Genomic DNA, 13,327 nt, shown 5'->3' with positions numbered 1-13,327 from the left:
ACCATAGCTTCCTCTTCAAGAGACAGGTTAGCTTAGCCTCAAATATGTTCCAACACGTGGGCCTACCATATAGATGACAAACAACAAGCCTGGCTTTGACTTCACGTAGCTACATTCATTATTCGGCGTGAGAAATTTTCACTAAAAATACATCGGCGTCTACACTCTGAATCAGCAGTTCTTTCTTGCTCTACATCTCGCCGTTTTTGATCAAAGATTGCAACGTCAGAAACACAACTGGCTATCGTCGTAAGGCAATGTTCCAAAAAGTGTAAAGGTTCTAATCACAATATTTTATCATGGAAATAATCAGCCCGACTTTAGGATTTTAATTTTGGCTAGACCCGCACCCTCGCTTATGGATATATATACACATTTGATTGATTAATGACAGTAGGAAATTATTTTTACAGTAGTGGTTGATACTATTTGTTAAATAATTATCTACCATTAATATAAATACTGGAAAATATATTTACTCTTTATTGTATCCTTTAGCGTTTATATATTTATCAAAATTTTTGGGTAGGTCCGTGCCTACCCGGTCTACCCGCTAAAGCCGCCACTGGAAATAATGTCTTAATTGTAACGAACCAAAACAATGTTGTAAGCTAAAGATAAGTAAAAATTCCATTTCCTAAAAATTAAATAAACAAATAGCAAGTTGTTTTCTTCTGTTATTTTATCTCAGAGACTATATTCAAAAGGTATATAAACCAAACGTCATTTAGACCGTCACGTGTGAGAATTCGGCTTCAATCTTTCTACTATTTTAGTTGGTCTATTAACTTTCTCTGCATTAGAGTAGAATGAAAGTGCTAGCATCTGGAGGTAGACAAATGAATACGCGAAACAAAGAACAGAGGAATATCTGAAATTTCAAGAATGAAGCTCTCCAATTCTAAACTTATCCACAGAATACAAGCTAATATTCACAAAACCAAAATATATTGGAGTAATTTTAAATTTAGAGTAATTCAAGTAATTTATTGTTCAAGTACTCTTCCAGTAATTTAAAGATTTATGAAGTGCACTGGGTATCCAAACTGGTGGGCCTGGGTATCCAAGTGCTGGGCCTGGGTATCCATTTGGATACAAAAAGGTAGCTTAAAAAATGCCCTGGGGTATGGTCGGAACACAGAAAAGGTTGGATTATCAGTGGATTATCAGAAAATACAGAAAAATATGGATTTACATTCTCTGAACAATAAAATAAACAATCTCTGAACTGGAAAATGACTGTATTGTTCTCTATAGTAAAAACAAACGAACAGTAAGCACTAAAAACTGCACAATACAGTACAGACAACACGTACAACGAAAGAAACTATAGTCTACAAGAGGTTACGGAACACTAAAACGGACAAGCGGTAACAGAAAGTAAACAACAATGTCGCGACAGCAGTAAACGACAATGGATCTCTTGAGTCACCGACGTGTCGGGACAAGTTCGGCTCGAGCATGGTTGGATCAAGCAGAGTGGTGGACCAGGCGAGGGCGGACGAGAGGGGTTCTACTGTATAGTATTAAAGCTAGCACATTAAACATTGATATCAGGTAGTCTAAAATGTATTGAGCCTTTTACGAATGAAATAGAATTAGTATCCCAAATTTCAGGGTATATGAGTCACAGGTAGTCAGGTCTAACGTCATTAGACAGCTGATAGTTCAAGCTAGTACATTTTTAGAAGTTGAAATTCTTATGATTATGTGTAGCTAGTACATGAAATTCTTATAATTAAACACATGGTATTGCGTCGTGAAATGAACAAGCCTTCTGCAAAACTGCACTATATTTTACAATTTTATTTCGATAAAGGCACAAATCTGAGTACGCATGTCGAGAGGTTATTTTCAAACCGATTATAGGGAATGAAAGTCTGCATAACGAAAAGAATGATAACGGTGTTAGACTCGTGAACTTCCCAACATCCAAACACCTTATCGTGAAGAGTGCAAAATTCCCACATCGCGACGTTCATTAATATACTTGGACTCACTAGAGGGAAAAACATAATCAAATTGATCCTTATGAAGTTTCCGACATTCCTTATTCCTGCTCCCCTTGGATCCGAATATTTGTGTTAGGATCTTTTCAAATACTTTCAGTCTACGTTCTTCCCTCACATTAAGCGACCATATTTCACAACCATACAGAACAACACGGATGATTATTTATTCCTATACTGTACAATATTTGCGTGTATTGCCTTGATATTGTTGGTTTAAATATTGCATTAGTGACTTGTTTGACCTATAACATAATTGTTCTTATAATAATTATGGTATTCAACATTTAAACTATAAAGGAGATTGCAGTTTACTGGTGGAGCGCACATTTCTGTTACGAAGGTTTTCTGGTATGTATCCTGTGCATGCCAGTTTCTCGTGAACAACATCGATATTCGTGGATTTACTTCAATTTCCTCCGATCTCCTTCACCATTTTCATTATTATCTGTTTGTGTATGTTATCCTTCCTCTCAAATTAAAACAGTGATAAGCAGAGGACGTTGAAAGAAATACTTCCTTTCGCTTCAGAGTAAGTACAAAATGAAATAAAAAGCCAAGCCGTGGGCGCTCTACTATAGTGAACTAACGTCTGCTTTGTACTCTAAATATTGAATACTATAGTTAGTCTAAGACTCAACACTATTCTAGGTCAAATCAACCAATTAAAAATCCCATATAACACTTCCCTGGGGGCAAGATTGTGTACCGTACGCATGTCGAACTCGTGGCCTGTGGGCCACATGCGGCTTTTCACCCATTTTTCTGCAGCCCTTGGTTCACCCCAACCCAATTGTAGAGTAAAAATTCAGTGAACTGGGTCTCAACAAACTTTACAAATCAGTATACCAAGTTTCAGGGTATATGAGTCGCAGGTGGTCAAGTCTAACGCCATTAGACAGCTGATAGTTCAAGCTAGTACATTTTTAGAAGTTGATGAAATTCTTATAATTAAACACATGGTATTGCATCGTGAAATGAACAAGCCTTCTGCAAAACTGCACTATATTTTACAATTTTATTTCGATAAAGGCACAAATCTGAGTACGCCCACGAAGAAATATATGCTGTTTATGGTTAATATACGTTATTAAACGAACAGCCAAAAGATGGTTTAGTCGCTTTTGTTCTGGATATTTTGTTGTTCAAGATGCTTCTCGCAGTGGGTAGTAAATCATAGCAAAAGTGGATATTCTGGCAAAAGTCGAATAAGACCAGTATCTAAACCAGCGTTTCCCAACCTTTTTCAACTTGCGGCACACTATGAGTGTAACTTGAATTCTCGCGGCACACTCATAGATATTATTATTTGTAAATATAAAATACCGTGGTATTTTTTTCTGTGATTAATGATCTTTCTCACAGAGAAGAAAGCTCTATCACTGGTTTTCACACGTGGTTAACCATTATGCTTACTTTTCATTCTAATTTAAAAATAGAAAACAATTCAATGAAATATTGGACTCAGGTTTGCAACACTACGCTTTCTTTTTCGAAAACTGTATCCAACCTTTCACTAAGAAGATAGATCACTAAATAACGAACGTTCAAACAAATCTCTTTTACTTTTAAAACACAAATGTAGGTAATTTGTATGCATGTTTGCTTTGTCGAAAGTATTGAATGATATTTTAAAATTTCAGGTTATTACTACAACATATGGTCGAAAAAGTAACATTGCCAAAGAAAAGTGATCTCAGGATAACCCGAAACCAGAGTATGATATGTAATTCCATTATTTCGTTATGTAGACTCAGAACTTTTATATCTCCTAACTAGCTTGCTATAGGAGTATACAGCCAACGTCATTTTGGTTCTCGGCAGTCCAAGTCGCTTTCAAAGTCTTGGAATTTGTGCAAGTTATAATGAGGTTTTACGATACGAATTCTTAAGTATATCATATTGTGCTCGACAACTGTTATTATATTTTATTCATTGGATCTTTGATACCGCTGATGGCAATATGAGAACACTAGATGGTCGTGCAATTTTCCATTGCATGGGAGTATCAGAATAAGTATGCCTCCTGAAGAAAGAGCCACAAATTCCCGTATTCCTCGTTGTGGTTACAATACCTCGAACAAATCAACCTCATACTATTATACATTCAAGCAGATCGCACTGGACATTGGGAATTGCATTTTGGTGCAAACAAATCAATGCTTCCGTACTTCCAGGCAGCTGATCACCACTTTTATGCTAAATGTGCGCATCTGTATGTTTAGCAGATAGAAGCTTTGAAGGAGAAAATGAATCCTGAGGAGTAGGCCTACAGCAAATTTTACACAACAAGGATATATTACCATTCGCAGAAAAATAGATATTGGAGTAGGGTTGCATCAGATATGGTCATTGAACAAATTTTAATGAAATCAGTGAAATTTCTGGAGGGATAACTCAAGGCCGAGAAATAACAGATTCAAAATTAGCAAGATGGATACTGTAGTTTCCTATCACCATGAAAGTCACTGAAGTATTAGAAAAATTTCCCATAAACATTTTGTGTCTTCAGAACAACATGTCGAGCTTAGACACTCCCGCCAGACACGAGATAATCAGGATCTACAGAAGATGTCTGACTGTTTATCCCCTTTGAAAACTCAGCGCTAAAGAACTTACTCATGAACATTGCAAGTGTTTAATTGCTGACATTCAGACAAACTCTGATCAAGAAAAGGACTGGTGAAGCGTCATTAAACTAGATGATAGGTGGTTACTTTGGAACTGTAAAACTGCAAAGGAAGAAAAAAGCTATTCCTATATCTGCTACAAACAATACCATCAAAATTCGAGAGCAAACGGTGTTTTTCAATCTGTTGGAGCTCTTCAATAGAATTGCAGCACTGCTTCATTCGAGAGAAAACCTTTGCGAGCATCTCAAATATGAATTAGCACGATGTCTCCCTCTCTATTTGAGGTGTCAATAAAAAAGAGTGCTAAATCCACTCTTTCGACTGTAGTTGATACTGTTGAGTCATGTGTAAGAACAGCACAAAATTTTGTTTCTGTAGTATATGGAGGATTTCTTCATGAAATGATTTGGACCAAATCGGACACCTACGATGCGATATGTGAAAAGTATGTGGACTTTGCACCACGATATTTTACTCCATACGGTGCAATAGTGTTTGATAACTATACATCTAAAACTGTAGACTACTAAGAGTATTGAGAAACAGAGGATAATTGCGAAAATGTCTGTAACCATCGCCTATCACGAAAACATGGAGGCAACAACAGGTCAATCTGAGTTTTTACGGAACTCTGAGAATAAGGCACCACTGATTAACATGTTGAAGTCATATTTTAGTAAGAGTGGGATAACAGTGTACCGAGCGGATGAGATGTTGATATTCTAATTTGCATTACGGCAACAGATTTTGAGCTGAAACCATAGTTCTGTTGTAGTTGTAAGAACTGACTCAGACTTTCTACCCATTTTAATCGTTCGCGGACATCCTGGTACGTCATTATTTTTTGTAAAGCTGATAATGAGCAACATTGAAGAAAAGTACTATCACATTGGCGAAATACAAAATACTCTCGGACCACTGAAGGACTGTTTCCTTTTTCTTCATTCGGCCACTGGATGTGATGCCACATCAGTGATCTTCAGAAAAGAAAAGAAAATAGCCTATAAGCTACCGGTACTTCAAAAGAATAGTGTGCTCCGATCTTCTGTTTTGGCCTTTAATGAAACCATCTTGCACTATAGAATGTTACTGAAATTGGAGAACTTTTCCTGCTACGACTTTATGGAGATGGTAAAGCATCCTCACTAGACACTCTCAGAGAAGTTCGGAAATCGGAAAAAGCTTTCTTCGAATTTTCAACTAGCAAGTTTAAAAACAACCAGTGTGGCTGCCTCTCAACATTTCGTTGGGTGTATCTGCAAGTGCAACAGTGGTTGGAAAACAACATGGACCCAGTTGAATGAAAATGGTGCGTCAAAGAAAGACTCTCTCCTATTCCAACGAGTTTTCCACCAGCTCTTGAAGAAGTACTTAATTTGGTTGCCAGCCAGTGTAAAATAACTCCTCGCAAAGCTTGTGATGTTGAAACCTGTGAATGTACAATAAGCGTACCAACCTTAATTATTTAAGTTTTGCCCCTTCTGTGGAGGAATTTATTGTACAAACTCATAACTGGATAAGGAGTCTGATGAGGAGGATGACGATCAATCATTTCACCTATCATCTCTGAATCCTTATTTTATTTCACAGGATTTTGTTCAAACGATTTATGCTGTTTTAAACTATTTCAGAATATTGACATGTTTAGCTTTGTTAATATTCATGCATATGCTTCACAAATGAAATATTTCGAAGTGAAAATGTGCTTTTGATGATTTTCTTTTTAAATTAGGTGTTCACATTTTCTACCATCTAGCGAGTACCGGGCGAACTAAATATAAAAAATTATATTTAACCATCAGTTAGGGCTTTTCTTTTAAATCACAGCTAACAGCTAAGCTCACAACGGAATAAATATCTCGAAAAGTTGTGATCCGATTTTGATGATCTTTTCTTTAAAATGCAGCTTATGAAACATACAATATATTAACATATTTTCACGATTTTCTAATGGTTTAGGAGCTTAAATGCAAAATACTACAGAATGTCATTTTGAAATGCCAAAATTATCGACTTTGATCACGAATGACCATTTTGGGTGTGATTTTATTTAAATGTATTATATACCAAATTAAAGTGCAGTTCCTGCAGAGTAAAATGGTGTTTTCTAAATTGAAATATCGTCATTGGCTTGCCAGATAGAGGCTGAAATATTAATCAAGTCGATCTTAACCGTCATTCACTTTGACCTCATATCTCTCATACAGTCCCCAACCATGCTCTTACCAATCCCATCACAGTCTCAGAACTCATCAGTGTCATTCAGCACAAACTCAACACCTCGGCAGGTTTCGATTCGATCACCTATCGGCATATTAAAGAACGCCCCGCTATATTACTCACTCTTCTGGCACTCATTTATACTTTTATCTTACGCACAGGGATTTTTCCCACGGACTGGAAAGTATCGAAGACACTCATGTTTCCCAAACCTGGTAAACCGCAGCCCGATGTTTCTTCATATTGACCTATCCAGTTGACATCCACACTGAGCAAAATATTCGAGCGCATTTTTGTGAAACGCCTCCATCCATATTTACAAGACCGCCAAGTTCTTCCGACTCAACAAGCAGGTTTCCGTCCCTCATTCTCCATTAATGATCAGCTCCTTCGACTAACCACGCTTATAACCAATCATTACAACTCCATTCAACCCTCGTGTCTCGTCCTTTTTGACCTTGAGAAAGCTTTGGACAAGGATTGGCATCTGGCGCTAATCTATAAGCTTATCAAATTTCAGTTTCCGATGGCATACATTCGCCTCATTTATAATTTTCTTGTCTGTCGTATATCTTATATTTCCATTAACGAACAGCTATCACATCCCATTTTTCCCATGTACGGTGTTCCTCAAGATTCCGCCCTTTCCCCACTATTATATGTCCTTTTCGTTGCAGACCTTCCACAGCTTCCTCCTGACGTCCATCTGTTTCAGTACGCTGATGATACAACTTTTCTCGCACTTGGCAAAACTATTCACACAATCAATCATTCATTCACTATAACCATCAATCGCTTCACGGACTGGTGTTCTAAGTGGAAACTAAAGATTAATGTCACCAAAACCCAAGCTATTGTATTCATACCGCCCCATAAACGTACCAAAGTCCACCGGAATCCATCTCTTTTGTCACTCCATGTTCATAATACAGCCATCGTTCCAATCCGAACCGTTACATACTTAGGCATACTATTCGATCATTATTTAATGTGGAAACGGCATCTCAACCGTGTAAAAACTAAAGCATACAACCACCTCAACCTCCTGAAACGGCTAACAGGCACAACCTGGGGTCTCTCATCGCACATAGTTCTTAACGCATACAAGGCCTTCCTCCGCCCAGTTCTTACGGTTTTCCAGCCTGGATTTTCGCTCCTTGCTCACACTATCAGAAATTTGCCATTCTTGAGAGACATGCTTTCCGCATCGCCTTCCGCATTTCTCTCCCGAGTCCAACTCGAGACCCATATTCTTTAATATCATTTTCTACTCTTACCTTCCATCTCGAAACTCTCCGCCTAAAATTCCTTACTCAACGCTACACACATCACCATCCTCTATTGTTTGAAACTATGCATCATCTTGCACTCCAATCATCTCCTGCACGGTACTATTATACTCCACTCCACCTTCTCTTTACTTTATATTGCTACACAGTCCCTCCCGACCATCTCGATCTACAGATTCTCCAAAATTATTATCGTTTGCATATTCATCTACCTCATGTCTTTCCATCATATGCACAGTGATTCCATTTCATTAACAGGGTTCATCTCGTCTCCATTGGCCTAGAGCAGCCCCTAGGCAGAAAATAACCACATTCATCTTTCTAACAATTCTTGTGTCGTGTTGTGGCGTCAAGTGCACCTAATCTCATCTCATTTTCATCATGATTTCCTCATATCGTTTACCTATACCTTCACTTTATATTTTGTTGTCTGATTTCTCATGCTTGCCACATTGTGTATGTTCTTCACCATTCTTGCTATATTATATATTTTATGTAGTCTTACGTATCTTATATTTCGTTGTTCTCACGCATAATCATAACTTATGTTCCAGTTCGTCTACAAGTATGTTTATGATCGCAAAGATCATAATGTCCTTCCAATAATATGTTAATAATGAAGATCAATAATTAAATAAATAATAGCTCATAGCCCAACCACCCATACCTTATTCCCATAATGCTCCTCTCAACTCCCTTCCCTAAAAGAGGGTGTAGCCATGTTAAAGGATGCTAGCCTCCGGCTAGCCTTTAAACAACTTGGTGTTGAAACAACACACAAGTAACACGCTAAAGTGGTAGTCATTTTGTGTTATTTCAACACCTCATTTTTTACAGTGTAGTTTTATTGAGAAAGTCTACAAAAGTATGTCGAGTTAGAGTGTTTGGGAGGTCTGGACCATGTGAACCCTTCGTGGTTGCGCCATTGCTACTGCCTGTAGGCCTATTCTCAGGAAATCTATAGAATTAGATTGTTTTTATAAGAAAGGCAAGGATCAGATAAAGTGTAAGATTAAGTCTTTAGACTACGTCTATCATTTCTCTATTAAACAAGTATAGTTTTATTAAGAAAAATGTACAAATGTATATCGAGGTACGAAGTTTTTTTGGGGGGTCCGGACCCGATGTACCCCAGTGTGAGTGCGCCCCTGAAACAGACAGAGGGAAATTTGGATCTCTAATATTTGTAGCATAGGATGTTTTGAAGTCTAATATAAATAACATATTCTCAGTGATCCCATAAATATACTGTCAAACAAAATATTGGCCAATTTACATTACCAGGATTTCCTATATAGATCTAGATAGTCTGTTCTAATAACCTTGGTTTCAGTTCCCTGTGCGGGAAACCAATGCCAATCATGTATACTTGGAAATCTCATCTTCGATTACAAAGTTAATTGAAATGCAGATGTCTTTTTTCTTTCACTTTTTCTTTTTAAAAAGAGAACTCATTGCTCTAATTTCAAATTTTCTTGTGTACTTTCTCGATTCTTATGGTATTTCTGGTTCAACTGTCTAGTTATACACAGGAAAAAAGTTTTAAATAAAATTGAATTTTAAACACAGGAAAAAAAGGGAACAGATTGCATGCTTAAGTTTATTATAAATATTCATGTGAGAAAAGGCGGACGAGATAAAATTTGTAGATATTTTGAACAACTTCTTTCCTATATTTCGTTTCTTTCTTTCTTTTGTTGTTTTGTTTTGTTTGCATATACTTAGATGTCACTTTTGTGGAAAAGAAGAGATAAAAATAATTTAATCTTCAGAATGAATTTTATTCTTTTCTATCTTTTCTTTTAACGGATACCTAACTGGCTAATTCTGTGTGAGTGTACTGAATAAATGATGCATGTTCTTCTCGCCATGTTTTGTTGATAGGGTCGCACTAAGGTTTCTAGTAGTAGCTTATAAAATGTATCTCTACTTTTTTCAAAAGAAAGCTTCTAGGTTTTAAAACAAGAAAAATTAAAGAAAAGATATCTTAATGTATACTGATATTTCTGCAGGAGAAGTTGCAATATTTTGGAAGGAAAACAAAACCTTATTACACTTGGGATCTTCACAAGTTCGTGACTTCTAACTACAATCTCTATTTCCAAGTTGAGAGAATTATAAAGTCTGGCCTCATAGCTGTACTAAACTGAAAAGCCATGAAGTGACATGCTGAAAAAGTTTTAGAAGTCACTCTTGCATAAATAATTTCTCGGACTATTGTACCTAATAGAAATGCTTTAAAAAATGCAACTGAGTTGCGTGAAGAAACTTTTCCTTTTAGTTTTGCATCTTGTCTCAGATTAAGAACATTGTACAACTTTCCTCTCCTTGTTTTGTTAGTCATATTGAATAGTGCTGCAGACGCGAATAAGGAATTGGAGGTAGCATGCCCAAATTTTGGAAGTTGCATCGTGTTACTTCAAACTTATTATATATATAGAAGGGTTCCTTGAAAAGTAATGTGGCGTACGATATCTCAGTGCTAGTGCGCCTATCTACCCCTGAAGCCTGAGATCTCTGGTTCGATCCTGGACCAAGAAAGTTTGTGGTGGACAATATCGTGTCCGTGGGTTGTTTTTCGGGGTACTACCCTTTCCTCCTACAATCTCATTCCACCAATTCTTTCAACATCATTTACTTTCCTTAATCATCCGCCTCCCTCGGGTAATCCGCCTCCCTGTTAAACTGAAAGATTTAATTTAATTTTATTAAGAAAAGTAATGTTTCCGTGGCTGTAACATCTTTTATTTGTCAACTATTTTCAAAATTATTTCTGTAGCTTATAGTTACATTCGTTCTCTATGTAATGCACTTGTTCTCTTTGTTCCCAGGTGTCACTGGTGTACTGATAACAAACAAAGATGGTGACCAACTCGGATGTGTGGTTAAAGCAGCGTGCCCTCATTGATCTTCTGACACCTGTTTATGGCAACGATACAATTGACGTCAGTGCGGTAAGACGGGGGGACGGGGGTAGGCAGTTGAAAGAAGAAAATCCAGCTATACTACCTCTAGTGTGCTTAATTAGCCTCCGACGAGCAGCATCGTAATCGTGTCGTCGAAAAGATAGGCGGTAACGGTCGAAACAAACAGCGAGAGATCGCCATAGAACACAAAGTTTCACAGAACTTAAAAACAGAAAAAGTGCATTGTATCGTAACCAAGGTGCCGGGATATCACATGGTGTATTCTTTGGGTCTCACATATAGTGTCTCAAGAGCACAAAGTGCAGATCTGTTGGCTCGGCACGAGCGTGAGCGTGAGACTTCTCTTCAGCGCATTCTCACGGGTGATGGATCATGGACGAATTCGTTTGATTCCGAGAACAAAAAATAATCTTTGAAGTATCATTATAGTTCATATTCGCGTCCAAGAAGTTCAAAGTGGTTCAATCTACGGAGAAAGTAATGGTGATCATTCTTTGGGATTCCAAGGTGTCTCATTTGAGTTTTGAAGACAAGGAACTACGATAAACTCTCAACGCTATTTGGAAACATTGAAGAAGTTCTGTGCATTGATTGTTGCGTTGCGTTCGAAAGAGTTTGGACCATATGCAGCACGACAATGCTCGCTCGTATGCGAGTCGCGAAGCACAAGACGGGTTCTAACGTCGACAATTCATGGGGGATGTACCGCACCCGTCGTACAACACCGATTTTGAATCTTGCACCTTTAATCTCTGATGATTCCCCTATCCCATGCAGATGCAGTCTGAGTGTTTCACCGGAAATATTGAACCTTTCTGTAAGATCTTCACACGTTAAATCACTTCTTCTCGATGGCTGCTTTCAGAGCCTCGTTATCCATCACATTTGGCCGTCCACAGTGAAGTTCATCCGAAAGACTCACATCTCCTGAAAAGGAATTTCTGCAACCAATGCCTGGAGATGCATTCGTTCACGGCATTCTCGCCAAATGCCTGAAATATGCAAGGACTAGATGCAGCTGCTGACCCACTTTAAAGTCATACAACAAATACACGCGAACAAGCAACTTCGATATCTTCATTTCTTTTCGACACTGGACGAGTTATGTCTGTTATGTTTGCGCAACGTGCCTGTGTTACTAAAGGTCGATGGTCAGACTAGCTCCCGATCACTTGGCAAGCACGTGTGTCATTTCGTTTCTACTCTGTAAGAACATGATTAATGGGATATCAAAAACGGCAAGAACTTTTTTGATTACCTTGCATATCGAGAAAAATCTTTTTGATATGTAGTCTGCATCCTCAAAATAAGTTACCAGCTCTACCTTTATCGCTCTATTGAGACCGGGAAATAGAAATATACTCCCGTTTTCGGTTTCAATATTGATCTCCAAGGAGGAAAACGGTAAGCGATTGGAAAAATCATTCTCGATAATAATTCAAATTGCCACGAGTAAGTTTTATCTCGCCTTTATAACTTTACTCAAATCAAAGTAGCAGAAATTTACATTTTTCAGTCTCCATACTCGATTTCGCGGAAAGAGTACTAGGTAACGAGAAATGATTTATAAAGTGGATTCAATATTCCAAAAATATACTCCATCTCCAGTCTTTACAATTTCCGTCTTTTACATTGGCTCCTTATAGAGAAGAAATTGTAAACGATAGCGCGATTTTTAAAAAATGTAGATTCATCTCCCGAGAGTAAATTTCAACTCAGCCGTTATTCCTCTATTGAAACTGAAACTGGATATATCACTTTCGTTTGCAATATTGGATACGTTATAATTTGGAAGTACAGGGTGGTGCGGAAGTGGGCGTACTTCTAATTCGTGTTTTCTGACGCTTTTGGCTCAGAATTCAGCTGTGTTACGACATGGATGGTGATCATACCGATGTTTATATGAAGACTTAATACTTCAAGGTAACTGTATATAGACATTCTACCATAACTAACACTATACTGTTGAAACTAAAGGGGAGTACGCCCACTTCCAGACCACCCTGTATATTGCAGTTTCATAATATTTTTAACGTTAATGGGATTAATACTATCAGTGTTCATGTTGGTACTAAAGCCAATAAGTCAGAGTCAAAATAATATTGCAAGATTCTATACGTGCTCCCAGCAAAATTCAGACAACCACGAAGAGTACATCGCGAATCATCGTCAACGATCGTCAACCAATGAACATTAATAAAGTCAGCAGCATTTCTGGATAAAAGGAACCACAACACCACAGAAGGCAT

This window comes from Thermobia domestica, chromosome 6 (assembly GCF_964235325.1).
Source record: "Thermobia domestica chromosome 6, izTheDome1.hap1.1, whole genome shotgun sequence".
NCBI classification, from domain to species: Eukaryota; Metazoa; Arthropoda; class Insecta; order Zygentoma; family Lepismatidae; genus Thermobia; species Thermobia domestica.
Note: the sequence above shows the minus strand (reverse complement) of the source record.